The sequence below is a fragment of the Hydractinia symbiolongicarpus genome, chromosome 5 (assembly GCF_029227915.1).
Source record: "Hydractinia symbiolongicarpus strain clone_291-10 chromosome 5, HSymV2.1, whole genome shotgun sequence".
Classification (NCBI taxonomy): Eukaryota; Metazoa; Cnidaria; class Hydrozoa; order Anthoathecata; family Hydractiniidae; genus Hydractinia; species Hydractinia symbiolongicarpus.
This window is the reverse complement of record NC_079879.1, coordinates 21694368-21700367: the sequence shown is the minus strand read 5'-3', so window position 1 is coordinate 21700367 and position 6000 is coordinate 21694368. Positions and strand designations below refer to the sequence as shown.

The window sequence follows — 6000 nt, the reverse complement described above, 5'->3', positions numbered from 1 at the left end:
GCTGAATATTTGATAAGAAATCTGCAATCGATTTGACCACGCAATTGCGTTATTCTTACTAGGTTGAGATATAAATAATTTGGCATGCGCATTATTCGGACTAATCATGTTAAACGCCTAATTAATTATCCATGAATGACGTCACACACCTAATGTGGTTAGCGCGGTTTATGCTTGTGTTGACATTCTGAGAACAGAATGATCTTCCCAGACCAACATCTTGTTGTACTTTCTTCCTTTTTCACCTATAGAATTTTTAATTGCAACAATTAACATTGAAGAAAACAGATATCTCTAGATTAAATGGAATAATTATAGTACTTCTGAAATTATCTTCAATGTTTTGACTCCCTAGTATACAGCTTACGTTTTCACAGGTTACTTCTAACAATAACACTTAGCCGAGAAAAAAAAGACGTGGTCAGACTTACCAAAGGGCTTTTCTTAAAAAATTCAAACAAGAACGGATGTATTAAGCATGGCTATAAAATATATAAACGAATTATCTAATGCTCACCAATCGTAAATAACACTCACTTAAAACGCGGCCCACTTAATTTAAAAATTACGGCCCACTTAATAGAAAATATGTAAACAACAAGAAACACTGTAATCATAATCGGATTTTACTTTCAAATATAGTAGAAATCGTTTATTGTCAAATGGTTTCCGTGACAAAATCAAATTGATGGCATTCCTTATATCAACATTACGTATAAAACGCGCTGGACATTAGATTTTACAATAGTTAGTTTGAAACAGCACCGCATGCGGTTGATCAGGGAACAAGAAGAATAAGCAAAAAAAATTCTGTGAAAAAAATAAAGATATTTCTTTTAAAGTAAGTGTGATTTTTGTAACATCTGGTGTAAAAGTCTCGTATTTGAATTTAAATTTTCTTCTATAGGGACTTATTGTAATTTTATTTTCAAGGAACGCCGGCTTAGTACCTAATTGTCTTGTGCTTCATCTTATACACGACAAATTATATATTTATCATTTCTTACTCTTTAGGAACTTTATCAAAATGTTGAGACTTTGGATCATGCTCCTTTTGGCTAGTATCGTGTGTGTTTACACGGCACCCGTTTTAGACGGTTATCCGTTTTGTTCTATATGCGATTCAATGTACAACGAATGCCAGAAGAAACATGAAGGAAATTCCGATGTATTCGCTGGATTTATAGTTTGTGTACAACAAAAAGAAAAATGTCAACGCGATGTTTGCGAGTTAAATTTGCCCAAACGGCACAAGAAGATACAAAAACTTATGAAGAGGATGCAGAAGAATGTGAAGAAGATTCAAAAGCTACTGCACACTTAACGTATTTCTGACGACCAAAAAAATAACAGTGGATGTAAATGACTGGAGTTTTTAACAAAACTTTTGCGTTCCTTCAAAATTGATTGACACCAAAAAAGATTTTCATTTACAATTTTGGACAAAGCTTCTACGCGTCGTTCTCGCTCAAACACTACGTCATTTGACAACGTATTTTGACTACATGTACAAAGAATTGGACTATTAAACTCAAGAGAAAATTTAATTTATTTTTCGCTAGGGCTATATTTACACGTCGCTTTCGTCTCGCAGCAAATTAAAATAAAATAAATTTCGTGGATTATCAAAAATAGAACACGGCGTTAATTCCTACGCATATGAAACTTTGTTATGGTTTCGTATTCAGATTTCACATTAAATTCGCGCGATTTTAATTCGACGTTTAATAAAAGCGATGTCTAAACATAGATTGACTGTTGTGTAAATAAATTTTTACTAAAATTTCTGTTTGATAGAAACAAATTATTTCCTTAACTTTATTAATTTATTACCTATTATAAGACATTGTTATTTGTGAAACTTCGAAAAAAAAGATGACTGAATCCTTTTTAGCAGATTATTTTTTGTGTGCATAGCCTCAGGGCAAGCGCAGGGAGAAAAGAAAGTTTATAAATATTAAGTCGTATTTATTTTATTTGCACGCATAGTTCTTATTATCAACTTATTTACAACGGTGTTAATAATGTCAAGTAAAGAATGACATTCTATCAGAAATTAGCAACTTCTAAGATATGCCGTGTATTGTAAGTAAGGAGGGACCTGGAAAAGATAATTAACCCAAAATAAGTAGCTACTTATGATGTCAAACAGTTAAATGTCGAAATTTAACGCTTTACAACATGGAAAGCTTGTCTGGAATGTTCCTTGATGTTTTGGCAGTGTGAATGTTTTTTTATAATTATATGTCATTCATTTTAAATCTTTTACATCCATAAATTATGCCCTGACGTTTGAATGCATGGTTGTTCTCCGTTATAAAATGCACTCTCCATTGTTGTGAGTTTTAAGTTTGTTTCCGGTCGCATTTGATTATAGCTTTGTGGCTGGCTACATCGTGTAACAAATACTTATCTTTGTCAAACATTTGTCATTTTAAAATGGCTGACACGGGACTAAATTCAAAATAAATCAATTTTTACCGTGTGAAAGTCAACTAGGTAAACTTTTCCAGACCGATAAACGACCATGGTATTTTACAATGACCGTGGTATTTTGTAGACAGACCCTCAGGGTTACGATCTGGCTTTCAAACTAAAGTTCAAAGTTTTTCCTACAAATATTACTATGCCTGGGCGGATTATTTAGATGCGGCTTTCCTGATTTTTAAAATACAAGGATTAGGATTTATGAAAAAATAGGCTTGTGTTTATAAGAGCCAAAAACTGTCTCTTTACTTTTGCTGACGTAGTGTCTACCAGCCATATTGCCTTCTTTTCCGCTGCTAGTGGAGAACAAAATAAAGTTGACATTTCTTTTAAAGTGCTGAAAAAACAGTTATAACTGCCAAAATTGTAAACATATAATCAAGCTCAAATAAGGATAACATGACTGATTTATAAATAAAGTTTCTCAGGATTTTTGACAGTTTAATAACAGTGTTATAATCCTAAAAAATTCTTTAGTTCTTTAGTTAAGTTTAAGTTTGTAAACGAAAGTTGTTTTGTTTTAAAGAACATTTAATGCAGTTAAGGCTGGATGTTTAAACGGACGGTGCAGTTTGATCTCGACCAGTAGAGTAAATAAAAAAATTGCTCAAAATATTGAAGAACTACAGAACGGTTACTCGCACTGTTATTTTTTAAAACACCTTCTGGAGAATATTTTCAATAAAAAGTTGAAAACATAACACTTTCAGTAAGATCAGTATTCCTACAAACGTCAACCTCGTGCCCAGAGTCTTGTGGTCCCTGAGCCGTTATTACAGAGTGGCCTTTTCGATGCTATCAACTTCATCAACAAGGCAAAATGCCCTGGAAACGAGGTTGTACAAATGTGTGTGGCATATATATAGCACCCTTGGGAGCAAGCTTTAATTTCAATTATAATTGTAAAAATTGGTTGTATATTTCTCTCAGCAAATAATGTCTTAATGGTATACTTACCAAGAGATAGTTAAGTTATGTATCTTGTTTTTAACATGAGTCTGCTTTATGTTTTTATGTTACTGCAGCCTTGAAATGTTGATGTGACTATATTTTGCCCTTCCAAAAGAATTTTTCTGGATAATATCCACTGTTGTGTGTTATCTACTGTTTCTCTATATCAGGCTTTCTTATATTTATACCCATTTTTGTCCCTTATACGGGCTGATTTCGTGTTAAGAATGCACGAAATATTTAGGGTCGTGATTTCTGTGGATTCTCAACGGGCTAACAGTCTGTTATAAATTTGTCTAACCAAAACATTCAGAAATACCTGAAAACCAATAAGAATACATGCAAACCTAAAAATTAAATTTTGTTTGTAACCAACAAAAGCCTCGCGTTCTTGATTTGTCCTTTTACCAAAAACATGTCCTTTAGGGAGTACTTCTTAGATGCGTGTGTATTTTAGATGATTTTGGTAGAAAAAAATAAAGAAATAAAAATTAACACTTAAATGATGGAACAACGTCCAAAAAATATTTTAGCTTGGGTCATTAATAAAGTCATCTAATTCTAACGAGTAATAATAAATAAAATAAAATAACTTAGCTGTTAGCGTTCCCTTACATTTTTAAACAGCATGTACTATTTTCAGATGGTAATGAAGAACTCCAAAAAGACCAATGCTAGAGAAAGGTAACGAAAGGTCTAATTATTTTTAGCGTTGTTTACATGTTCCACACCCCAATGTAAGTGTTCAGTTTATAGAAAACACATTTAGATATTCACAAATGTTTAATTTCACTAAGATTTATCTTTATAATCCTCTCTAAGTTTATCGATACGACTTTTTATCCCAATGGACAAAATCGGAAGTTTAATTTTTTCAGGTTTTTGCTCACATGAATGTTTAGAATCATTTTCGTCCACAAATCCCGTGGGTGAGAATGTTTAAAATGCAACGAGAGCTCCGCAGTGGTAACAACAAATTTAATTATGGTGTCGTATCGATTAATATTCGCTGTATCAGTCTATACGTATTTTTGGATGGCTATTTATTTATTTTATTCAAGAAATTTATTTATCTGTTGCTTTAGTGTGAGTGGTAAAACCGCTTCGGTTTTTTGTTTAACTTATAGAGTTGAAGACATGACCGGTTCAGAATGCAATTAAATTTGAATCGTGACCAAGATTTTGGACGTTTTTTTCTGAAGGTATTTTCCATTACTCATACATACAGTTTATATAAAAACTTTCTTAATTGGTGTCTTCTTTGGTAAATTTATACGGGGTATATTCTTAACTCGTTGAAATAGTTTGTAACAATTATATATTGAAAAAAAAACCTTAACCGTACGAATTTAGGGTAATGGCATGTTGAGTTAGTAGAAAGTAAAATCATCTATTCGGTTTAAAAAGAGGATTTTCTTCATACCAATTAATTTTTCATTTGAAAAATTATACATGAAAAGAATTCTTAGAAGGTTCATTTTTTCTGCATTATTTTTGTTATTTGTTATGCTGAAATCATGAATGAATAAAAATGCGGTTTCTAAAAAAAACTGCTAATTTTTCTTCACCAGCAGAAGTACTGAATTGGCCAGACTTGTGCAATGTTGGCCAATCTAATTACACGCTGTTTAGATATTAATAACGTTAACATCAAACCCATCCCACTTTTAAATGTAATAGCTTTGTAAGACCAGCCTAGTTTAAGCAATGCTGGAAAAAAACACGCTTTTTTATATAGTATACCGCCTTCTTTTCGACCACATTGATTACTTGACCCTACCATAACAATTCTTTGGATTCCAAATTCAAAATCAATGTGATTTACACATTTTCTCTGCGCACAAGAATAAAAAGTCGTGCTACGGAAGCACGAAATGCGACATATAAAGAACGGATTCACCAGCCACGAGCTACCGAATAGTATTTTGAATGTCCCTAAAAATACCCATCTTACTAGACGGGCTAGCTTGCTTATCAACAGAACTCTTACGATCTAGGTCAAAGAAGTTTAAGAAGAGGGGGTACATTTTGGTGTCACATTTCATCAAGCATTGATTTTCACGATGCAACTGGAGGAGATATTTTGTTCTTCTTCTTGCGGTCTTCCATGTTAGTCACATATTACAAAGTGGGGAAAAAAGCCCCGGGAACAAGATTTCGTAGTCACCAGTTAAAGTATTTCCGAGTAATTCTAACGACAAAAACGAATGATGTGTGCGATTCATTAGGCTTAAACATTAAGTTTAATTGTGCCGTTAAATCATGCTTAAATGGACTGGCACATTGAAAAGATATTTTGTAAATTGATTTAAAAGAGAAACTTAAGAATTTTATCACGAACATAGAAAGCTAAAAACAAACTTCAAACAAGATACCGCCATATTTATCGTTTTCATCTAAACCATTTTTAATGATGTTGTGGACATATCCTGCTTTGTCGATGTTCCGTGTGATGCAACAACTTTGTTCCTAAATTTATGTTTCTCAATGTGGTATGTTTTCTGCCGCTACGATTAAAAGCGCTAGGGTCGAACTTGTATAGGATAGTATAATTTTACAAAT

General features: G+C 32.7%; 1 long non-coding RNA gene across 1 annotated transcript; it reads left to right on the top strand.

The window, feature by feature from the left end:
* The first annotated feature begins 307 nt into the window (after positions 1–307).
* On the top strand, positions 308–1961 carry LOC130645346 (uncharacterized). Its single transcript, XR_008982695.1, has 2 exons — positions 308–841; positions 1015–1961. It is a non-coding gene; the product is annotated as an uncharacterized LOC130645346 (long non-coding RNA).
* Positions 1962–6000: the final 4039 nt, after the last annotated feature.